Source organism: Acomys minous, assembly GCF_964271855.1.
Source record: "Acomys minous genome assembly, chromosome: 14".
Lineage (NCBI taxonomy): Eukaryota > Metazoa > Chordata > Mammalia > Rodentia > Muridae > Acomys > Acomys minous.
The window spans coordinates 1,651,960-1,676,810 of NC_140496.1; the positions used below are offsets into that span (position 1 = coordinate 1,651,960).

The 24,851-nt window shown below is 49.8% G+C and overlaps 1 protein-coding gene and 1 long non-coding RNA gene across 27 annotated transcripts in view; one reads left to right on the plus strand and one right to left on the minus strand.

Annotated features, from left to right (window-relative positions):
- The window catches only part of PARD3 (par-3 family cell polarity regulator), a 527,701-nt gene that overhangs the window by 396,479 nt on the left and 106,371 nt on the right, over positions 1 to 24,851 (minus strand). The window lies entirely within an intron of this gene.
- Positions 10,802 to 18,534, plus strand: LOC311582617. Of its 3 annotated transcripts, none has more exons than XR_014774170.1 (5): positions 10,802 to 12,847; positions 15,741 to 15,878; positions 15,958 to 16,047; positions 17,919 to 18,110; positions 18,390 to 18,534. It is a non-coding gene; the product is annotated as an uncharacterized lncRNA (long non-coding RNA). The 3 variants fall into 3 exon arrangements; XR_014774171.1 differs by having other exon boundaries at positions 10,802 to 11,705; positions 11,872 to 12,847; positions 15,741 to 16,047; XR_014774169.1 differs by having other exon boundaries at positions 15,741 to 16,047.

Genomic DNA, 24,851 nt, shown 5'->3' on the forward strand with positions numbered 1-24,851 from the left:
CTCGTTTCTTACCGTAGTCAGTCTGCGAGCTGAGACTTCTGCTTGCTTTTCTGTGCATGAAGATGTGTTTGCATGTGGGGGAAGGTGCACATGGATATCTGTACTGGCTACCCTTTTTATTTTTTTCCAATTTGGTACAAGATAGAGTCACATGGGAAGACGCAGCCTCAGCTGAGGGTCACCTCTATCTAATGGCCTATAGGCAAGTGTGGGGCAAATTTCATAAGTAATGATTTGAGGGCCCAGACCACTGTGGTGGTGCCATCCCTGGACAGGTAGTAACACTGTTTATGAAAGCACGCTGAGCCAGCCACGGGGAGCAACCCAGTTCCCAAGTCCTGCCCCACCTTCCCTCATGACGGACCGAGGTGTGAGGTGAAATAAACCTTTTCCCTCCCCTAAATTGGTTTTGCTCGGTGTTTAATGACAGCGAAAGAAAACAAACTAAGGCAGTGTGTGTTTCCACGCATGTGGAGGTCAGAGGTCAGCTGACTGGCCAGGGAGCCTCTAGCATCCTCCGGTCGGTTATGTACCACCGTGCCTGGCTTTTACAGGGCGCTGGAGTTCTGAGCTGCGCTCTTCAAATTTGTGTGGCAACTGTTTTAGACGAAGCCATCTCCCTACCCCTGGTTGGAGGTTTTGAAAGGAAAACATTGAAAATTACTAGCTGTCGCTTCTGTGTAAACAGTGATTCTCAGCCACATATACGTGCAAAAATTGCACAATGACAGCCAAGAACCATCAAACTGTTCCTGCCCTATGCTGTAACCCCTGGCTAAGTAAATAAATATATGAAAGTAAAACTAAAGCTTCCTAATTTTTTAAAATATTCTTTTACCTTTTCCTTTGAGGATGTTATGTTTGCCCATGTGTGTCTCTCTGTACCCACCCACACACAACACACACACACATACACACACACACCTAGCGCCCTTGGAAGCCAAAATAAATTGTGAGATCCCAAGAGCTGAAGCCAAAGATGGTTGTTACCTGCCATGGTGGGTGCTGGGAACAGAACTCTGTCCTCTGGAAGAGCAGCAGAGCCATCGCCCCAGTTCCCACCACCCTAATCTTTACTTTGAAAGATTTGAGAACTTTACACCCTGTGTTTAAGGGTGACAGTGACGTCGGGGGGAACATAGTAAAGTCTTTAACAGAATGACCCCTGAGATATCAGACAATAAGGTCTAAGGACTTTCAGGTCTAAGCACTTTACTCTTAGTGGAAAATCAGTGACTTCTATAAGAATTAAAATATACTCCTTTGCTGCCACAAAATGGTTTCCCTCTACTTTCAAGATCACAACAGTGAAGCCAGCGGACAACAATGCGTCCTTTAACAGTGGCACACTCACAATCAGAAAAATGAGAAGGTGGCAAGGGTGTTACTGCACAGCGCAGCAAACACCTGGGAGGCCATTTTAAAAGAAAACAGATGTAAACAAAAGACAACGTGGAGCGAACAAACAGTCAGAGTCAGCAAACGGACAGGTCACACGCAAAACTTCGAACGTCTCTTGGGCTATGACGCCTCTGAATGGAACGTCCCAAACTAAGTCCACCAGCCAAGCTGCACGTGCCGCTGAGAATGGTGACCGCTGTGTGTGGTGGAGGCTCTTGCCAATACGCCACGTCCCTCCACTCAGTCTACACCACGGGGCTCAGGGACACTGCCACTATCACAGGGCAGCCCCACCTCCTTTACAGCTGCTCCTGCAAGCAGTCCCCTGGGGTTCCCTCATGCTACCCCCAGGCCCATGTCAACTTTCCTATAACTCAGCTCTACCTGCCAGGAGACTCGAGAATGTTCTAGTCTAACATACATTCTTAAACATCGTTTATAGCCTGGTTCAGCTCCCCTCCAGAAGTTTCTGCAGCTTTTACCAACTGAAAAAAAAAATCCTGGCACCTACGATGTTTATTGGCACTTGAGTTGAAAGAATGGCTTAGATGTGTTGAATTCCTTTGCCAACTTTTTAATTTTTTTTTTTTAGTTTTCATTTTACCACTCAAGCCAGGAGCTTGAGAAGTCGGGGAGCACAAGCAAGAGTGGAGGGTCCTGCCTTGTGGGGCTCCCCCTTGTGAGTCGAGTCCTATTGGAGGAGCAGGAGATGCTCAGAGCATAAACTGCACCAGTGGATCATCTTCTTTAACTCCCCACTAAAAAGCTCAGGAAACATGAAGTTCCCACCATTTGCCATCACGGGAAGCCTTCCTTCCACGCAGCTGTTAGCAGCCTTCGGCCCTAAGCGCTGTAGAGCGAAAGACCCTCTGTGTCTGGGGAAAGGAATGGACATGCTCCATTGTTGTGTACCCACGACAGACCACGCCGGTGAACACGAATACAAGCATATTGTGCTGAGTGTACAAATTAGCGTATGATTATTCCTTCAACCCACAGGACAGCATCCACGTCAACACTGGGCACCTGACTTACTTTTGTTAATGCGTGGGGAGAAAGTAAGTACGCAAGCCACGGTGTTCAGGCTACACAACATTCCATCTAAGCTGAAGGCTTCTCCACCACTAAACGCCAGCTACGTAGCCACTCTAAGGTGCCCAGCGTAGCCCTTGCTCTCAAGTAGATGATTTCCGGCTCCTGTCTGTAATCTCAGCACTTGGGAGGTTCCTGTAAGGAGGGGTGTTCCTAGCTTGAAAACAGCTCTTGCTACAGAGTGGCACTGTATCCTCCCCCCACCCCCCCACCCCCGTCACCCCACCCCCACAACTGACTGAGAAACACACAAAATGTAACATATTTATAGAACTTAATTTGGAAAATATTCCCAGAAAAGATCATTCATCTAAGAAATAAATTATTTTCTGACACAGTTCTCATTTTTTTATATAAATATTGACTTGAGATTTGCAGGTTGACGCTGGTTTACATTAAAACCCAAAGCCTCCAGACATCATGAAGTAGCAGAGACAGGAATGTGAAGCCGGCACATCACGCATGCGCCAGGCCATCACGTGCTCCCGTCTTTGAAGTTTATGAAAGACTCCCTACCACAGAACCGCACGCTCAAACCCGGCATGCTGGTGTTTACAGAGGGTGGCGAGGACTCGCTTGATCTAAGATTTTCTTCCTTCTTCTACGACTGAAGGGAAATTCACTTCAGGAAACAAATTTCTTTTTTGTTGTTGTTGTTGTTGTTTTGTTTTTGTTTTTTCAAGACAGGGTTTCTCTGTATAGCCTTGGCTGTCCTGGACTCACTTTGTAGACCATGCTGGCCTCGAACTCACAGTGATGTGCCTGCCTCTGCCTCCCGAGTGCTGGGATAAAGGCGTTCGCCACCACGCCCGGCTATGCATTTCATTTCTAATCAAGACACCAGATACAATCAGGCCCATCAGGTGACATAAACGCGGAATAACTTATGCGGAGTGAATGTGCAGACTAAACTCCAGCTGGCAGGTTTTTTGGTTTCTTTCATAAAAACAAGAAGCTTTGGGAAGACAGAACAACTTCTACGTAAAAACGTTGGAAGAACCCTGGGAGAGGCTTGTTTGCTGGGCGTGGCGCGCACAGGCCCTGGTCTGTTCGGCGCGCATGCGCATCGGTCTGCCTCCGGGACAGCGTGGAGTTCGGTTTGCAGGCCCGACTCTGCACACGCGCCATCGTTCGCACGCACCACACACGCCATTTCTCTTTTCCAGCAGTTCTGTGCTGATGTGGGAATTCTCTGTCCGGCCTTTTATGAGCTGCCGAGCTGCTCTTCCCCTCAACAATTGGGTGCAGGTATACAGCTTAAATATCCACTATTAATTAAAAGTTGTTTTTACACCAGATTCTTTTCTCGTGTTGGGCAAATGGGAGTTGGTGGGGAACCCTGGAGATTGTTTCCCGACATTTAACCAAAAGGGGAATCCGTGAATGGATGGATGAATGGATGGATGAATGAACAAACGAAGGCACGTCTTAGCAAAGGCAGTAATCCAACCCTCTCTCCCAGGCCTGTCAACAGCCTCCCCTAGCACTCACCCAGCTCTGCAACGGCTCCTTACCAAACCTTCTGGCCCAGAGGCGTTTCTAGCTATTAACAGGAGCGCGCTGCTGTGACTTACCCACGGCTTCTTTCTGCCCTTTCCTGAGGGGCAGGTTCTTTCTCCTTTGGTGAAAGGCTCCCCTTACTGTGCCATCCCAAGTGATGCCCTTGATGTGAGCAGGAAATGTAAAGAAAACACTAATGGTTCCTAATGTGCCAACAGGAAGACCAGGCGACAGGCCCAGAGGCCAGAGCCTGCCTCCCCTAACACTTCAGGCAACTGCAGCCAGGAGCAGCCTGGAACAGGCCCAGGAAGCAGACCTTCGCATTACCTATCTCGGGTCTTTCTGAAGGCAGGATGACGGTCACTCGCGCACCAAAGTCCTTCTAGGAAGCATGAATGTCCCCTCTGTCCTGCAGCAGGTGCTCCACTGGCTTTGAAAGGTTCTGAATCGTGGGCCGCTCATACGACACAGCCCAGTTCTGACAAGGGTGTCCAGGAGCATCAACCCACGTACACAACTGGAGCCAGCAGCTATAGGGAGCTCAGGCAGATGCTGCGACCAACAGACGCTAACACGGGTGGCACCAGCTCTAGGCCTCAGGCCGTGACAGCGCAGAGAGCTGGGAAAGGCCATGCTCAGCCAGGGAGAGTCTACGAGCACCACCGCCTATAACTCAAGCGTCGGTGGCCCCAGTGGCTCTTACTGTCTGCTGTAAGAGCCTAAGCTGAGTGTGCCTCATGAACCACACACCAACACCTATTTGTGGTTCACGTTCCGAGTGCAGAACAAAACCTTCGGAAGGCACTTCATGGGCAAGCGAGGCTCTGCACGCCTTCATCGCCAAGCGCAAGCCCAAGCTCCCTTGCCTCTGAAAGGAGCCTTCTCCGGTTTTATCTCAGTCAGGCAACTTACAGAATAAAGTTTACTGAGTGCTCAGCGTTTCAGAGGGCGAGTCTGTACCTGTAATGGTCGGGGTGCAGGGCTGTAGAGAGGAATGCATGGCACTGAGCAAGCTGCAAGCTTTCCTGAGGCACGGAGAGCTGACAGGGAATGTTGTCGACTTTTTTTTTTCTTTTTAAGATTTATTATTTATTTAGTATCATGTATACAGTGTTCTTCCTGCATGCACACCTCCAGGCCAGAAGAGGGCGTCAGATCACATTATATAGATGGTTGTGAGCCACCATGTGGTTGCTGGGAATTGAACTCAGGACCTCTGGAGGAGCAGTCAGTGCCCTTAACCTCTGAGCCATCTCTCCAGCCCCATGTGGTGGACTTTTGGAACCTCAAAGCAGGGCCTCATTCACACACCTCCAGCGAGGCCAGGCCCCAGCAAGGCCACGCCCCCTGATCCTTTCTCAACTATTTCTATTAGCCGGAGACCAAATATTCAAACATGCAACCCTATGCGGCCTTTCTCATTCAAACCACGACAGAGTCTAAACAGTTACAGACACCGTAAGCACCAACCAACAACATACCTTGCACATGTCCTGATAGACACGCCTGCTCTGCTGTGTAGGAATAGACCCAACTCCGACTGCCTGCTCGAGATCACCCTGCACACCGCACAGGCTTTAGCCTAAGTGACCAAGTTAATACAGAAGAGGGAGGGAGAGGGGGGAAGGGGAGAGGGTGTGTGGGGAGGGTGCGTGTATACACATATATACATACATACACATACATATACACACAGAACATAGATATACATGTAACAAAGACATAATAAAAGCATATCTAGAGAAACAGCAGCTAAGTTATTTTGCACTAATGAGACCTGAATGGAAAATCCAACCTCTGATTTTTTTCCCCCCAAAGGCCAAAGGGAACTGAGAAAACTAAAGGCGCACTGTGCCAGGGTGCTGCCTCACTCAGGGTGGGCCTAGGAGCCTATGTTGAGGAAGATGTCACAATCTTGTCTAGTCAACACTCTGCGCCAAAAATCTCTCCTAACTCCCAGAAGTAGGACAGCTTGCTCTCGGTTGGGCTGCCTGAAACACGCAGTAAGAGGCGCGTATGTGAGCGTCGCCTCTCTCCCAGGGGTCACGGTGGGACACGGACTTGGAATTGCACTTGGTGCAGCAAGCTGACAACACTAGACCTCCAAAAGGAACAGGCACCGTGCGTGAACTTGCGTCTCCATCCAACAGTCTCTTGGGTGCGCCTGCCATGTGGCAGCTGGAGCAATGGCCACCCTTTTGAGATCATGTGCTATCTCTGGGTCTGTGCCACCTTCCTCCTCTGTGTTGAGACCCCTGTGTGGGACTTTGGAAGTGAACTATGTATTTGTAACCCACACCTCCACATCTTGGCCAGGTATCCTACGCACATAAAAACATGCAGAGACGTGTGTTCATCCGCTGTGACCAGCATGCACAATAGAGAATGAAGTGTTGGATGTTTGATGTGTGACATGCCACATGTAGTGAGGAGGAAAAGACTCATGAGCGCAGCATGGCTGTGACCTTCCAGGTAAATACACTGTGTGCACAGCGATTTCAAGACAAGTTTCCCAAACCTGTGTCCAGAACCATGAAACTGCAAACATCCAAAGAGCACAGAGAAGTTGAGGCCACTGTGAGCCACAGCACGGCCACCCCAGAGCTCAGGCAATCATGCTGCGGATGCTCCAGGCCCTCAGGCAAGCACCGGTCTAGATTATGAGATGCTCTTACTGGGTTTAATCATAACCACAAAAAAAAAAAAAAAAAAAAAAAAAAAAGATACAGTGAAGTCCTCAGCCCTAGCGTATCCAAATGCTGAGCTTATGTGGATATAGGAATCTCAAATGTAATTAAGTTACAATGAGGCATTAGCGCACACTAATGTAGCATGCCTGGCATATCATATGAGCAACGTGACGGAGACTGACAGTGTGAAGATGAATGAAATGTAGTTATGATGTAGACGGAAGCACCTGCAAGCCATGAACGCCTCGGCTACATGAAACTGGAGGAGACATGGTTTCCTGCCCTGGGGCTTTCTGCGCACACTAGGTGTACTGGCTGGTTTTGTGTCACAAGCTCCAGTCAGAGAGGAAAGAGCCTCCATGGAGGAAAATGAGATCTAGCCGTGAGGCATTTTCTCATGCGGTGATCAATGGGGGAGGGCCCAGCCCATTGTGGGTGGTGCCCATCACTGTGCAGGTGGTCCTGGCTCTATAAGGAAGCAGGCTGAGCAAGCCATGGGGAGCAGGCCAGTAAGCAGCACCCACCATGGCCTCTGCATCAGCTCCTGCCTCCAGGTCCCTGCCCTGCCTTGAGTTCCTGTCCTGACTTCCCTCAGTGATGAACAGCAATGTGGAGGTGTAAGCCATAGAAACCCTATGCAGCAACAGGAACTTGCTGGGAAAACTTTAATGCTTGCTTGTGTGACTTTTACTGAACAGCCAGAACAAAGTGGATCAAGAGTTAATAAGCTCTTCTTCCTAAAAGCCAGATAGTACCTAAAAAACAGGGTGAGAACTCTGGAGATGTGTCAACTGGTAAAATGTTACTACACAAGCAACAGAAGCCAAGTTCAAATCCCCCAGGACCTACGTAAAAATGGGATATAGCTGTGGTGACCACAGCACTGAGACAGGAGGATGCCTGGTCTTGCTAGCCACGCTGCCTCAGAAAACATAAGGTAGGAATAGAGGAAAACATTTGACAGCAACCACTGACCTCCACATGTATGTAGAGGTGTGTGTGTGTGTGTGTACATGCGCACACACAGAAGGGGGCGGGGCTGACTCTCCAGTAAAAATAGCCAGAAACAGAGCAGGGTCAAAAAAGCAACTGATTCTGATAGACAATGCTGATGGCTGAGGTGGGGCAACACCTGTGCTATAAGTCTGCACAATTTCAACAAGCAAGATTTAAAAACTAGAAAACATAGGCCCTCTCCCCCTACTCCAGAAGATAGAAGGAAAAGAATAATAATAAAAAAAACCTATACTGCAGACACAAGTTACAAGATATCTGCTAATGTTGAATATGTCTCAACATGGAGTACCTCAGCATCTACCCATGTTCAGCCGAGCACCGGTATGTTCTACAACAACATTCGGGAGGCTTGGGGACTAGTGCCAATGGTGTTCAGCAGCAGGCGGGGGCCCTGGGCGCCATGGTGAACATCACATAAACTGGATGTGGTAGGGCACACCTGTAACCCCAGCATCCGGGCGCTCGTGAGGATCTGAGGCTCAAGATCATCCTTAGCCACACAGCAAATTCAAGGTCAGCCTGTCCTATTCAAAACCCCGCCTCAACAGAAGCAGCAACAAGAACAAGATAAATAAATCAAGCCAAAACAAAACAACCCAGAATGCATTGCCCTGTCCCTTGCTGTGTTCAGCTGAACTTGAGAGGAACAGATCTGGAATTCCTGGTCAGTCATGTGACCCCCAAGGGTTCAGAAACTAGGACCTTTCAATGCTCTGTGGACCTGACCTTCCTCTGGATGAAACTGCTCGCCCTGGGAGACCAGGTTCCTTAGGCCCGCACCGTTCCACCGTGTCCCAAGGCATGCAGCCATGGTGAGAAGACCCTGCGGACACGTGCAGATGCCCACCTCAAATGGCTGAGCCAACAGCTACATCCACCCTGGACATCCCCATCCAAACTCATCCTTTAAGGCCGTACGGGGAATCAGGCACACGGCGTAATTGCAGGAACAGAGAGTTTAGACTTCCAGTCCCAAACGCACAGCTCACCACCATCAGCCAAAGCAGTCCTGGGGCAAAGGCCGTGGTCAGCTTTCTAAATTTACAATCTGCTGACCTTCAACGGTAACCCAGCGTTCTCCATCTACACTGGGCACAAAACACCATCACACAGGACATGGACGCTAAGTGACAGGTGAAGGTGCATGGCCAGGGTAAGAAGCAAGACTATCAGGTGTGCACACAGAGCAGCACCAAGCTCAGGCCCCCCTGCCCCTGGGAAGAACAGAGGCCCGCTGCTGCTCTGTAGCTGGGGCCAGGGAAGGGCCTGGCCCCACCATCTCTCCCACTGTCGGCCTCGGACCTGGAACAACATACAGACTGCCAGAGCAGAGACAAGGCGCGCTCCTGCTCTGGATTCACACAGCAGGGCTGGGAGTCGGCACGAAGCAATCAGGCAATTACGTTTAAGCACCAGCACGGGAGACCTAAAAATTCACGACGCTGTCAGTTAAGAAACGAGACTCATCAGCCAGGCTCGAAGCAAACAGCTCTCTGCTGATGCTCACTGCCCTGTCTCCTGGCAACACAACCCCCAAGACCCAGCCCCACATCCACGCGCGCATGCGCGCGTGCACACGCGCACACACACACACACACACACACACACACACACACACACACACACACACACACACGCCCCCGGCAAAGTGGGTACCGCACTCCTCCAGCAAGACACACACCACAGAACAAACGGGGGTGGAGGAGAATTCATGGACAGCCTGCCATTGACTCAGAGGCGAAGTTCCCAGCTGCAGCTTCCGTGGCACTCGCAACTGGACAAGACTCGGAACTGTTGCCTTTTGAGACAAACTAGAAATGGTTCTTAACAACAACAACTTAAGTCCAGGCACAGTGGCACGCGCCTTTAGTCCCTTTAGCACTTGGGAGGTAGAGGCAAGTGAGTGTTCATGAGTTCGAGGCCAGCCTGGGCTACAAAGCAAGTCCAGGCCAGCCAGGGATACACAAAGAAACCCTGTCTCAAAAAAACCAAAATAAGTAAAAACAATAATTTTAAAAGTAGATTTTTTAAAACACCCACCAAAAGATGGGTTAGCAGTTAAGAGCACTTGATGCTCTTGGAGAGCACTCTGGTTTAGGTCCCACAAGGCTGCTCACAGCCATCACAACTTCAGTTCCACAGGACTTGATGCCCTCTTCTGGCCTGCAAGGACATGAGGCATGCACATAGATGTGCACATACATTCCCAAATACATAAATCTTAAAAAAAAAAAGGTAGTCCAGCTGGGCATAATGGAGCATGCTTTTAATCCCAGCACTCAGGAGGCAGAGGCAGGCGGATCTCTGAGTTCGAGGCCAGCCTATTCTACAAAGTGAGTCCAGGACAGCCAAGGCTACACAGAGAAGCCCTGTCTCGATACAAAAAACAAAACAAAAGGTAGTTACACCAACCGTAGAAACTGTCCTTGCTTACAGCTCTACAAAAGAAAGCTACCAGCTATAATTTAATTACAGCACTACCAACACCCTCACTAACTCAAACATAAATAAGCTGTCATTTTCATTAAGATTTTTGCTCCTCCCTCCTTTTTGAGACAGTACTCAGACAGCCCAGGCTAGCCTACAAATCCCTACGACAGCAGAGGAAGACCTCAACACCTGCTCATCCTTTCTCTGCCTGCCAAGTGCTGAGGTTACAGGTATATGCTACCATGGCCAGTCACGTGGTGCTGGGGATGGAACCTGCTTGCATTGGGTCAGTGTGAGAAACAGAGCTGCAGAAGCCAAGAAGAAAAGGGGCAGGAACTACACCGTGAAGAAGCCGAGCTGTGGTATACCACTAGCTCAAAACAGCACGAACAAACCCCACACAGACATATATACACACACAGGTGCGCACATACACAGAGACACACATACACACACATACAGAGACACATGCGCACACATACAGAGACACACATATACACAGAGACACACACGTACACACACAAAGGCATATACACACATAAACAGACACACACAGGCACATACACACATGCACACACACACAGACACGCACAGGCACATACGCACATGTACATAGAGACACACACAGGCAGACACAGATGCGTGCGTGCACGCGCACACACACACACACACACACACACACTCAGCCTGAATAACAAAGAAGATGAGGTATCCAGCTTGGAGGCTCAGGATTTAAAGCCCATGAGTAGGAGGCAGTCCCTGCGTGTCTTGGGTCTCAGCTAGCAGCCCCAGGGGACTCTATTTATTAACAGGAGCTGGTCAGGAGCAACAGGGCGCTCCAAAACACGGGAGCACGTGGAAAACACGGGCGGCGGGAACCCTAGGAACAACCTTAATGCAGCAACCTAAACAAGGGTGGGGACTGTAAGAAACGACCCACTATTTGCCAAGGCTGTTAGTAGCGACGTCTGTACGTAGTCTCTAGTTGCTGAGACTGTTGTGCAGAGCTGATCTGTATTCAGTGCTGCAGAGACACGCCCAAGACATGTCAGCACAACAGTATTATACAGCAGGTCCGTGCGCTCACAATGCTTATGTGTGTGCAAATAACTGTAGACGATGGGGAGGCAAAACCAGAACAAAACAAGCAAGAACTGCGGCCTCTTCCCTGGGAGAGTGGGCGTGGTCGGGGCCTCTTCCCTGGGAGAGTGGGCGTGGTCGGGGCGGGCTTACGTATTTAACACTTCCGCATACTTTTCAGGTCTCTCTCCACCGTCAAGAACTGCTGTGACAGCTACACTCCACTGCGCGGTCGCACAGGAGTGGAAATCCCTGAGAAGGGAGCAGCCCAAGGTCCCTAGAGTGACTCTGTTTAGCAGGAAGCACAGGGAACGTGTCTGGCAAACATATTCTCTCCTGCTCGGGACACGGCTGTAGACAGAAGGAACTCACCTGGCGTGGGGAGACCTGCCTGCGTCTGCACAGACACCCCAGTTTGTTCCGGAGCCTTGCAGACCGCAGGAAAGCCGCCAACACACCCTCAGTAGAAGCGAGGGCCGTTTCATAATTTGCTAGGTGAGCTCTAGTGGCGCCTAGGCCTGTACTGAACAATAGGGATGCTTCACCTGGCTCCCAGTCACCGAGACTTCATCCCATGCTCGGTTCCTGGTGCGCAGATCCCTCACACGCCCTCCTCACCATCCAGCCTCACGCTAACTAACACCTCTCTCCCGTTGACCAGTCCACCACGATAGTGTTCTGCCTCTTCAGTCGCCCCTGGGGCCTTCCAAGCATCACCCATCCAGTCCGTGAGCGCCAGCGCTGAGAGTCGTACATACAAGACAAGTTAGCCGGGGCAGTCGCCGGACATGGAGGGGCCTGAAAACTGAAGGTCAAATGTGCCCGAGTCAGCACCGCTGAAGCTAACTCGCCAGGTCCCATTAGAATGAACACCGCCGACCAATTAGTGGAGCGAATTGTTTGCCTCGTAATGAGCTCTGTCTGTGTTAATTTGCCTGCGTGCCGGAGTGGAGGATCTACAGGTAGACGGCAGGACCAGGTGCAATCCCGGTGCCAGGACGGGGAATGCAGGACACAGGTGTGAGCCAGGAGCCCACAGCACAGCTGGGGGGGACAGTCAGTCATACATGAAAACTGTGAAGAACACAAAGGTGGGTAAATTAGTCGACATGCTTTTATTTATACTTATTCTTCATTCTTTCCTAAAGCAAAGATGAAGCCAGCTGTGCACCGGCTTTTTCCTGGCTAATTCTTCCTATTTTGACATCTTGAAAGAACTCAAAGGATATTTTGTTGTTTTTTTTTTTAAAGGACATGAAACCATCCCTTATCAAAGGCCCGACACACGTTTTTGCAGTCCTGCAGTGGCAGTACCCACTAACATTACAGCTCACGCCACATGCAAGCGGCTCTGTGTGTGGGGCCTTACCCTAACCCTGCCTGCCATGGGGATGCTGCAAATTTCGCATATTGTGTATTTGAGTGTTCACTGTGCTTCTTTTCGACTGGATTTTAGGCGTTCAGTAATAATGTGCTTTGTTCTCAGGCGTCCCTACACCTGCCATCTGAAAGGCAAGGCAGCTCTTGAGGGATGCTGTGTTATTGTGCTGCCCTCTAGTGGTAACTAACTCAAAACACCAGACAGGAAGCGGGGAAAATGGACCTGAATGAGCAAGAGGAAAAGGCTGAGATGGAAGGTAACTAACTCAAGAGAAAAAAAATAATAGACAGATCACTTCTGAAAATTCCTTAGTAATGTTATTTGGTCTGTATAAAGCAAATCTGCAGGCTACTCAGTTTCAAAACCTTTACTAAGAAAAATCCAGGGTAAAATCATCAAGTGTACATGTGTATAAACATATACACAAACAAACTGCAGCCTTAAGACAAGACAACACTAGCCAGCCAGGCTTAAGGGTGTAGCCATTTGTTAAAGTGACGAGGACATAAAAAGCTGGGGTGGGTGAGAGTGGACCCTCTAACCAGGCTGTTTTTAAAACCCAACCATTTTCACATGGCAGTAGCATGAACCTGAGGAGGGTGATCACAAGTTCAAGGCCAGCCTGGGCTCCATCCTAGCATGTATTGAACAGTGAGACCCTGTCTAGGGAAAAAAAAAAAAAAGGAAGAGGATGCAGGAGCCATTTCTCCAGGATTCAGAGCAAGTAATGTCTAAATTCTCAGAAAAATAAAATTTAACAAACTTCTGCCGCTTGTGCATGCAGCACATTAAAGCCACGTTGAAAACCGAGAGCACGCCGTAAGTTCGTGCAGACAACATTTCCTTCGTAAAAGTCAAACCAAGTCGGTAGGGGAGGAACACAGTAGGACATCAAGGGTCTATAGTAACAGTCTCCTACAGTCGGTACATGCAGGCAGCAGGAACTGGGGTCTCCAGAGATGGCTCACAACTGCTATTTGAACACTTATTTACAAAAAAAAAAACAGAAAACACCTCCGCAACAACATCTTAAAATAAAATCTATCTTCGCAAAACAGACCAGTTTTCTGAGGAAAGTATGCAGACGTGGGTCACTTATCATCCTGCAATAACCTTCGATTACAGACAGACAGCGCCCTCTTCTGGACTGTCAAGGAAATGCCCCCAAAACAGGACAAAGCCCTTCCATGCCCAGGCTGAGACTGCGAAGCTGCCCAGGCCACAGAACCATGTGGGAAGCTAAGCGTTGGGCGTGCTTTCTTCCACTTAGTAACCAGTTACAAGCTGAGCTCAACATTCCAAAGACATCTCCAACCCGTGTTAACACATACGCGCTTTGCAAAGATCTCTCTCCTGACTCTGAGCAGCAGAAAGTATGAACTATGACTGAGTCGTTTCAAAGACTGTTTATAACCACTCCCAGGAGCCAGTCTCGTAGGTTCCTCTGCTCTGCAATCCTTTCTCGTCTCTGGAACCAAATATGGCCAGGCCTGAAGGGAGGATGGAAGAGTCCACCAGAAGTGTGCCTGGGGAACCCAATGTGTTATGAGCACCATTTCTAATCAAGCAGAAAGGGGACACCCATGCAGGAGCACGGATCTGTGACAATGATGGGGACAGCGGGCAGGCGGTGGCAGGGGGGCGGGGCACAGGTCCGAGCTTCCCTCACCCTCGCCCGCGTAATACAACCATTAACACAAAGTAGGGAGAGGAGCCACTGCCTGTGGGGGACCCTAAGGACGCCAAGCACATGGTTGGCCCCCAACGAACACCACATATTACGAACATAAACAAAACCGCCAACAGGCTGACAGGCCCTCCGCAAGCCCTCTCACAATTCTCTGTAAACGGCAGGCGTGCATTCTGACACTGTCTTGTGCTGAAACAGCGCACACAGCAGCAACCAGGTGAGCTGTTCCAGCAGCTCTTCAGGATCGCAGGGAACTGGGCAAATCTGCTCACTTCAGGATGCAGCAGCCACGGGCATGGTTCCCATGGGAGCTGAGAACAGGGCTTCCCAAAGATCCTGTGCCTTTGTGCTCAGGGAAGATAGAGCCTAACCTAACACAGGGAAGACGGAGCCTAACATAACACAGGGAAGACAGAGCCTAACATAACACAGGGAAGATGGAGCCTAACATAACACAGGGAAGACGGAGCCTAACATATCACAGGGAAGACGGAGCCTAACATAACACAGGGAAGACGGAGCCTAACCTAACACAGGGAAGATGGAGCCTAACATATCACAGGGAAGATAGAGCCTAACATAACACAGGGAAGACAGAGCCTAACATAACACAGGCCTCTAACGGGGTACTTGAGGCCAGGCGTGGTGCTGCACACCTACCAATCTACCATCCAGGTGACTAAGGCAGTAGGAGCCATGAGTGAGTCCAAGGCTTGTCTTGCAAATCTAAACAGGCCTTTGCCCCAAAGGAAGACGACCAGGAACGTGGCGTTCTCTGGACAATTTGACAACGTCTGTCACTCCATCTAAGTCATCACTCCCTTTACTGGTCATGTAACTGTGAGACATACTTCAATAGGTTTAATGCAGCATCGTTGTTTTTAATGAAAACAAAAAGAAAAGCCGGGCGTGGTGGCGCACGCCTTTAATCCCAGCACTCGGGAGGCAGAGGCAGGTGGATCGCTGTGAGTTCGAGGCCAGCCTGGTCTACAAAATGAGTCCAGGACAGCCAAGGCTACACAGAGAAACCCTGTCTTGAAACACACCACACACACACACACACACACACACACACACACACACACACACACACACACACACACACACTGCCCCATCAGCAACCTGCAGAAGCCTCGAGTGGACTTGCCTGGGATGTTACCTCGTCAAATGACAAATTCCCTTGACTCTCCAAAGCAGGGCCCATAGCTCCGGCTCCTCAGCCCTGTCATCCCTCGGGTGCCACACGTACCCCTGCCTGCCAGTATTTGAGATACACCACATCCACAGGCCACCATAAACATCACAGGCACAACACCCCTTGAACTAGGCTAAGCCCCAAGTCACTAAGCGCTCACTGGACACTGTTGCTGGTTGGCTCACTACCCAGAACACGCCCGCTCCCTAAGCTCTCTCTGTGTGCCTCGCCTACAGGAGGGCTCACGCCCCTTTTTTCCCTCAGACCATCGCTTCCCATCCTACAACATTGTATAACATCGTCACTGCAGAGAAAATGCACTGCAAAGGCAAGATGGCGTGAGGGCCAGCCTCCCTCCACCTACCCAACAGAGCACCAGCATTCACCTGTGAGGTGTTCACGGTGAGTAGCATCAGGGTGGGGGGCTGGTTGGCCTGAGTAACCCTGAATTCTACCATCAGCCTGCTGTCCCCGTCCACAGCGCAAACACAAAGAAAGCTCATGAAACACACGTCCAGGAGAAGTCCTCAGACCCGACAGGCTGTGGAGGCCATGGAAGAGTGAAAGGCAGGTAGGCACGGTGGGTTATCTTCTGGACCTGAGTTTACAGGGCCGTGGAACGTTCTACCAAAAGACAGGTGAAAGTGCAGTAATACCTTTATCCTCCAGGCTACTGGCTGTTACAGCAAAAATACAAAATAAATAAGAATAGGCCCCAGGGCGTTCTCTACCTCTGCCGGATTGTACTTGACATTTAATGACAGTGTCACTGGACTAAGGGGACCACAAGTTTAAAACAGAATTCTTCATATTACACTAGCAAGAATTACAACATGCGCCCAGGTGAAAGACTATGGGAAAGTAAACACAAACACACACACACACACACACACAAACACACACACACTTCTTCAGCTTCATTTATGCATGTGCAAACACAGACTGGCTACTGAATTCTGAACCTGGAGTAGAGAGACGGTACCCAAACTTTACGCTCATTTCTCCTTGTCCTTTGTTTGGGCTCCTGGAGTCGGATCTGCTGGCTTCTTTCTCATCCTTGTCCCTGTGCCTGCAGCCTGAGAGAGACCTCTGCCCTGCACCTGGAACACCTACAGAGCATGCTCAGGAGCCCAAAGGACACGTACAGTCTTTCCTCAGCTCAGTGGGTCTGTACCAGCTTTAATATTTTCAAACTCCTCCATTCAAGTGACAGCTAAGTCCCAAGGGCCATCTCCTTGCACTCTGGCAGCTTTCTGGCCACGGTGACATGTGCAGGCCTAGTGTCTGATGCCACAATGTAGCCGGTGCTGACTGCCGTGACTCAACAGAGCTTTTGAAGGGGGAGGAGAGGGGAGGGTGGTGTCACTGCCAGGGTCCCAGAAATGCTAAAGAGCTTCAGACCATCACGGGAACGTGCTGAACCCCAGCATTCTTGGAGTCAGCTTAGCAAGAGAGCTGCCCAGGCTTCTGTGTTGTCAGTTAAGAAGTGGGAAACTCTTCACATTCCCTTAGTCTCCTCCTTTTAGTGCAGCCAAGGGAAACACTGAGAATTCCGAGGAAATTAGCAGGCCGAGTAAAGGGCGAGTAAGGCCACGCGTGCATTTGCCATGACAGAACGGAGCTCGTACATCGCACTGTTTCCTCGTGGTGCTGAGGCACCGAGCGGAACTCCCAAAGGGAAGCCCCTGTCATGACCTGTGCAGCAGATAACAAGGCAAATGCAATGACATCAGCCAACAAGCCTGACTCAGGGAACAGTCCTACAGTCCAGCACTGAGGGGTGAGGCAGAAAGATCATGGGTTCTAGGCCGGCCTGAGATATGTGGCAAGACCCTGAAGGAAAAGAAAAAAGGAAAGGAAAAACAAAACAAAACAAAACAGCCATTGAATAGACAGAGGCAGTGGGATCTCTGCAAGTTCCAGGTCACCCCCAGCTACACAGGGAGATCCTATCTCAAAAACATTGCACCCAGCTTCTAATTCAATGGTGTAGCCAAAGCTAGGCCACTGAGATGAAGTTCAAAGAATAATAAAGTGTTATGCTTGCTGTGTTCAGTTAGTCCCCTACTTTATATTTTGTATTTTACTGTACAGGGGGGAAAAACATTAAGCCAGTCATTTGGGTAAGTAGGCTGTGCCCCCACAGCACGAAGAGTGACACGCAACACTCTCCATGAAAGAGGCTAGGGAGGAATGGAAACTAGGCATGCCGGGTTAAATTTTTCATCTTTGTTTCTGGGTTGTAACTGATGAGAGTGTGCAACTAGCTAAACATTTTTGGTGGCTATAATTAAGTCCAGGTACGTGAGAAGCAGACTGCTCTCCCATGAAAGACAAAAACACTAAACTTTTTATTACTGAAATTTTACCCCTAGGCTGCTCCAAATAATTCCCTAACTACATTTCAAATTAAAATCCTAAATTTTTCCTCTTGCCCTCTAGGCATGGCTCTGTATTGCATCATACTTTTTTGACAGCAACACCAGAAAGTTCAGTCTCTCACCCCGGTGGTCACTGCTATGGAATCATACTTCAGAGCACAAGGGCAACGTGGCAGTGAGAAGGCACACCATCGTCATGTGACATCGTCATGTGCTATTGTCATGTGGCATTGCCATCATGTAGGAGACTGAGGTGGGTTGAGCTGAGACTTTGCTCTGTCATGGGATGTTTTTCACATGTGAGCACCTGCTTGGTGTTTAGGAGTGAGTGTTCCCTACCGCATACTGACTTAGAAACTACCTCTTCCAGTACAGATCTGCCCCTCTCTTCGGTTCCCATGCCCTTCTCTGAACCATGCCCATCACCTGTGCACCTGAGCATTTTGAGAAAGACAAAAACATTTACTTGTGTTTAGCAGAAAGATTGATAAATTACTCTTTTGTCCTTTCTCTTCTGCTGGTGGAACCAAAGCCGGCCTTTTACTGCAGGACTAACAGAGTTTCACACTGAGCTGAGCTGAGCCACGTCACCCAGCTCTGAGCTGAGCTGAGCTGAGCCACACCACCCAGCTCTGAGCTGAGCTGAGCCACATCACCAAGCTCTGAGCTGAGCTGAGCCAAGCTGAGCCACACCACCAAGCTCTGAGCTGAGCTGAGCTAAGCCACACCAAGCAAGCTCTGAGCTGAGCTGAGCTAAGCCACACCAAGCAAGCTCTGAGCTGAGCTGAGCTAAGCCACACCAAGCAAGCTCTGAGCTGAGCTGAGCCAAGCTGAGCCACACCACCACACTCTGAGCTGAGCTGAGCTGAGCTGAGCTGAGCTGAGCTGAGCTGAGCCACACCACCACGCTCTGAGCTGAGCTGAGCCACACCACCCAGCTCTGAGCTGAGCTGAGCTGAGCTGAGCTGAGCTGAGCTGAGCCACACCACCACGCTCTGAGCTGAGCTGAGCCACACCACCAAGCTCTGAGCTGAGCTGAGCTGAGCCACACCACCAAGCTCATTACTCCTTCACCTTTGCCTTCACCAGCAATAAAACCTTTCGTAAGGAGAGCTCAATTTTTTTTTCTGAAGAACGGTCCATTATTCATCCCTTCCTGTGAATGAACGTGCATGGCCTATGACTTAGCAGCTGACGAGCAGCTAGCTGGAAGCTGCATTCCCTCAGAGTGACAGCTTGTCTTTTCTCACCGCTACACCACACATCTGGAAGACACGCTGTAGGTACTCAGCGCGCATTTACTGACACGGAATATGTGAGGGGCATAACGAAGACGACTGTGAGAATCTGTCAGGCAGGGCTTTAGCAAATTCAGCAAACTTACAAATATTCCCCAAGCTTGGAGTTTCTCTGCAGTCTACCACACAAAACAGTAAAGGCAGTGAGAACGGAAACCCCGAAAGACGTCTTCCCTACAAACACACAGGAGCAGATCTTGACCTGACACAAAATCAAAACGCTGCTGCCAGAGCTCACATTCTCAAAAGCTCCTTGTAGCCCTAATTACTTTGTTATTTCCAGCTACCATGCAAAGGAGAGGGTTTTGCTTGCTGCCTTGTGGTGACTGTTAATAGTTGACAAGACCTACTGGCGAGAGAGCCTGGGATGAGTGCGTTGGGGCAAGTACTCCTCTAAGGAGAGAGGGAGCAACACACTTGGAAATCCAGCTTTATCCTGCGCAGGTGACAGCCACCATGGTGGAATGTAGCTGCTGCTCAGGAGCCTAAATTAAACCGTCAAAGAATGATGACGTCACAGATCAGGGTCAGAGGGGTTTCAGGGTGCACACAGATCCAAATCGGTTCCAGGGAGAAACATGATATGCAGACCTCACATGAAACACCTACAACAAGTACATGCTTATCCACAGGAGAGCCTTCCTTATCCCGCTGTCACCACCTGGCCTGTGCACAGGGGTGAGGACTCGTGAGACTGAAGTTTTGGGTAATGCTTTACCATCTTCAAACACACACGCGCAACCACCCTCGCAGACGCCAGCTGTTTTAAGTCAGCTTCAAAGGCATTCTTGAAAGGAAGAGTCTAGGCATCTTCATGAATGTTTTATAGTTTACTTTTAATATCGATGTAATCCGTGGTACTCCCACTGCCAAGAGCTGTAGTGAATGTTGAGGATGCTGCTAGTTGTCTTTGATAAGACAGCTGTGACATCACACAATCCAAATAATACACAAAAATGTAGAAATAATAAATGTCCACAGGTGACATTTTGACAGACACCCAGCCGGTTCAGATGGCCTGTCACTGAATACTTCCTGCCTTGGTCAGAATTCTTGCTGCGTTTTGGACAGTAGCCAGGGTAGAGTTCTTACAGCCACTGACAAGTCCTCCAAATAAGGAAAGCAACACCATCAGTTTTAGATATGCCCACAGAGCTACGGCGGACGGTCCCAGCTCAGCAGATTTCAGGACTTCAAAGGACTTCCAGCTGCCAACAAACAAGTACACAGGCAGGCAGGGCAGGCTTGGCTCTGCACAAATGTTTACTCATATTTGCACTTCAACCACAAAGCTAATGGTCCCAAGCATTATCTCCAGGGGCCCAGGATGGGGCGTCGCAGTGTGCCTTCTGTGGCAGGCAGAGGGAGAACGAGAAAGGTCACTGTTTTTCAAGTGCCTTGATGACTAGAGAGCGCCGTAGCGAACTCTGAGACTTAAGGGCTTACTTTTGGGAAGACTCTCCCTAGCCGGCGCAGTAAGGACCGATCACACCCTCCTCATCTCCCTCCACAGATCAGGCTACTACCTGCAAATGACAGAACCAATGCCACAAGAACTTTTCACATGGTCTTTTTGTTTGTTTCTTTGTTTGTTTTGTTTTTCGAGACAAGGTGACTATGTGTAGTCCTGGCTGTCATGGACTCGCATTGTAGACTAGGCTGGCCTCAAACTCACAGGGATCTGCCTGCCTCTGCCTCCCGAGTGCTGGGATTAAAGGCCTGCACCACCACCGCCCAGTTTTAAAAGCACTTACTGTTCTTTTTTTTTTTCCTTTGGGGGCGGGGTGTTCCTTCTTTCCATGTGAGCAAAGGAGGACACAGACATCCCCTTGGCCCTGCCATCTCTTTCTCACAACTGAGCACCAGTCGTCCCTTAACTCTCCTTCCTAAAACGGAATCTAGCCAGCTGCTCCTCCGCCATCTGTGAGTTAGTCAAGGCATCACCTGAGCCACAAGTGGGAAAGTGGGCAGGGTGGTAGAAACCTACAGCCTTTAGCACTAGGGAAGGTCAGGTGGGAGGTCCAACACGTTTTAAAAAAGAAAACAATCAGGAGTATGAGAAAGAGCTTTGCCCCCTTACCTGAAGGTGCACGTGGATACCCCGGCACCTTACCTGAAGGAGCACGTGGATACCCCGGCACCTTACCTGAAGGAGCACGTGGATACCCCGGCAGTTCCAGGGCTAGCCTGTAGCTCTAGCTTCGGCCGTGGGATACCATGAAGCAGCCACTGCCCTGCGCATGGCCACCATGTTCCCAAGAGAGTGGACCTTGGCACTAAGACCACAGAGCAAGTCCTGGGCCCCCGCCCCAGGCTGCCTACATAGGTCGAGGCCTGGCTTTTAGTAAAGCTCATTTCCTTGGGCCCCTTGCCCTTCTGGGTGGGGAAGCGCAGAGCTAAGCCACCAACTGGCCGCCCTCCTCCTGCAGGCATTTCAGGTTTCCTCAGGAATCCCACCACTCCTGTCGCTCTTCCCACCCTTCCTTGCAGACCCGCATTCCACGACGCTGTGGTGCAATTGGAATATTTTAGGCCCGGTCAGTTTCCCTGAAGGAACAGGCAGAGCCAAGGCAGCAGACACCCTCATGGTAGCCTACACTTCCTGCGCTGCTCACCAAAGCTGTGCCGTGGCCTCGCTCGTGTGGAACAAGATGATGTGCCTCTCTCTGCTCTGTGCTCACAGGTTCCCAAAGCAGCATCAAATGGACAGACAGATTCTGAGGAAGGGAAATAAGCCAGGGCAGGATTGACCACAGCCACGCCCAGTGATTTACTCCAACTCCCCAATCAGAGAGAGGGGCTTGTGCAAATCCATGAGCAGACTTGTCAGGGAAAGGGTTTTTAAAGTTGGAGGCTAAAAAAAATGGTGATGGTGAGGTGGAGATGAGACAGCCAGAGCCTCACTGCGGTGGCAGAGCTCAGAGCTTTCAGAGAGGGGGTGGGGGTGGGGGGTGCCTATGGCTGGAACAAGGCTGCTTAACTATAAGGAGAGCAAAGTATGTTCTGAGTGTTTTAAGGGGAACAGTATGTTCCGAGTGTGGGGGTGGAGCTACCGGAAGTGGAAAGCTGAGTTGTGTGAAGCATCCGTGTGGTCCAGGAAAGATGAATCCCCATAGCTTTCACCCAGCACTCAATGACGACTTCCTCAGTTCCCCCAGAGACTGGTATTCTTCAGCTGGACGAACTGAGCTGCTTTCCTTCCTTGTTTGGACAACCCTCCACCCTTTGGAGCAAGCAGCAGCTCCCGTGGTGAACTCTAGAAGCAGTGAGCAGAGCCTGAGTGGCCTAACCGGGACCGAGAGCTGACACGAGAACGTTGAAGAAAGAGGACGGCATTCGGATGGGCCCGACTCTACAAGAAAATGCAGAGATGTGGCCTCTGGCTGGGCCGCCCCACAGGACCCTAAGAACTCCACAGCGAGTCTGCAGCATCTGGCAGATTTTCTACCACTGACGGGCAGATACAACTTCAGGGCAAAAAGGATGCTCATGAGCTGTGCCTCAGCAGCACAGGATGTGAGCTCACAACAGAACAATCTGCACCTTGTCTTTGTTAACTGGTTTAATATTAAGCTGATAATCTTGTAAAAAAAAATATGTGGGTAAGGCTGTATGATTCCAATGAGGATCAGGTGAGGGTAAGTGCACTGGGTGTCGGTAAAATTGTGAAAAAACGGCTCAAAGGACCGTCAGAGAACCCAGCTGTTCACCTCTTAGAAAGGATCTTCAAACAAAAGAGCAGGAGGATTAAAACAAGTAATGTATGTAAAGTAACAGAGTCACAGCAATCCTGGGTGATAGACAGGAATAGTTAGAATTCACGAGAGGCAGACAGGGAAGCCAAGCTAAATAAACCCCAAACTTCGCTGTTCAGGATGCCGGAAGTCACCTGCCTTTCCATGGGCAAACACCCTGAATCTATGACACTCAGCTGCTGGACGGACTGACAAAGGACAGCTGCACTCGGGAGGATACCTATGTCGCTCACCCAGACCCAATCATGCCTGTTTCTGTCACACCATTTCCTTAATGCCACTGACTCTACTCATGGCTCAAAAGCTCAAGATCTCCCCAAGCTGCTCGTTAGCATGAGGGCACTGAGCTGCCACACAAGCACACAGCACACATCCCCACACCTTGCCAACCTAGAAACCAATTTCGCTGAGGTCTGGGATGACCACACTCTTCTCCTGGGGGTGGAACCCTCCCCAAGAGCTGCTCCTTAGAACACCGTCTGACCCTGACGACTCAGACCTGCCTACAATGTCCCCTTCTGCACTCCTGCTGCCTGGGAACAGGAAGCACTGAGTTAAGCACTCAGTACCTTTGCTTCTTTCCTGTTATGGAAACACTAGGGAACATGACAGATGCTTCCTCTGAACCCAAAACTCCACCGACCCTTGGTTGAGCACATTAAAAACCTTTAGCAATGCAGTCAGCCCTCAGTATCTATGGGGGATGGATCCCAGGATCCCACAGGTACCACGGTCAGTTCTGAGCGTCTATGGGGGACAGGTCCCAGCATCCCACAGGTGCAAACTGGGTAACTACTCAAGTAGCACAAACCCTGCCAGGCACTGTGCTGGTGGTGCTGGCGTCATGCTAGGCAGGCACTGACCCCCTCCTGTATACACTGAATCCTGTCGGCATTACACAGTGTCTAACAGGACCATCAAAAGGCCATGGCTACAGCTGCCATGTTACACTGTTTAAGGACACGAACAAAGAGAAAAGAAAGGTCACGTGTTTAAAACAATTGTAGTTTTTGGGATTTGTCTTTGTTTTTCCAGAATATTTCTGACCTGGGGTTGAATTCATAGATGCCTGAACTGTATACAACACAAATACAGTGTTTATAATGTGTCTTTTAGTGCCACTTGTTTTGCTCTTTCAAAGTGTGTATGTTTATATATATCTCTGTAGCTTTTAAGATCCTACTGTTTTGTGTATTTTACTCATAAAATTCAAATTGGCAGTGCCCTAGCTTGTGTTTCTCCCAGGTACAGAGAGGATGGAGCAAAGGGGAGTGCGGTGTGCCTGAAGAGCATGAGTGCTGGCCTGCAAAGAGAAGAGAAGAGAAGAGAAGAGAAGAGAAGAGAAGAGAAGAGAAGAGAAGAGAAGGGAAGGGAAGGGAAGGGTTGGGGGAAGGGGATCCGAAAGCCTGTGAGAGTGCACAAGGAACGGCAACCCTAGAAATAAAGACATCCTCGGAGTCTGGACAGTGATCTAAGGATACAGCCTTTTCCGTGTACGGACCAGAAGAAGTTGCAGTGAACGCGTTCTGTAACCCAGGTCCTTGTGAATAAGGCACAGAGAAGACACTAGGGGGCAGTGTGGTCATCTACAACCCAAGAAGAAATCCGCTTTCTAAGACTTTAACCACCCCATAAGGACAAACCTCAACCAGCCAGGCCTCACACCTGTAATCCCAGCACTGAGACCCTGAGGCAGGAGGATTGCCACCTGCTTCAAGACGGTCTGAGCTACATGGTGCAACCCTGCCTTATAAATGAAACAAAAATGATGAGAATGAAGAAAACAGGGAAAAGCACCGATTACAGAGATGCCCTGTGCTCATCAGAGACTGAATTCCCTAATTATAATCTCTGGTGGGAACTCAGTCACATATTTGAGAGGGGCATCCTGGAACAGTCCTCTCGCACAGGCGCAATGTTATATGCAAAACAGAAGAGGAA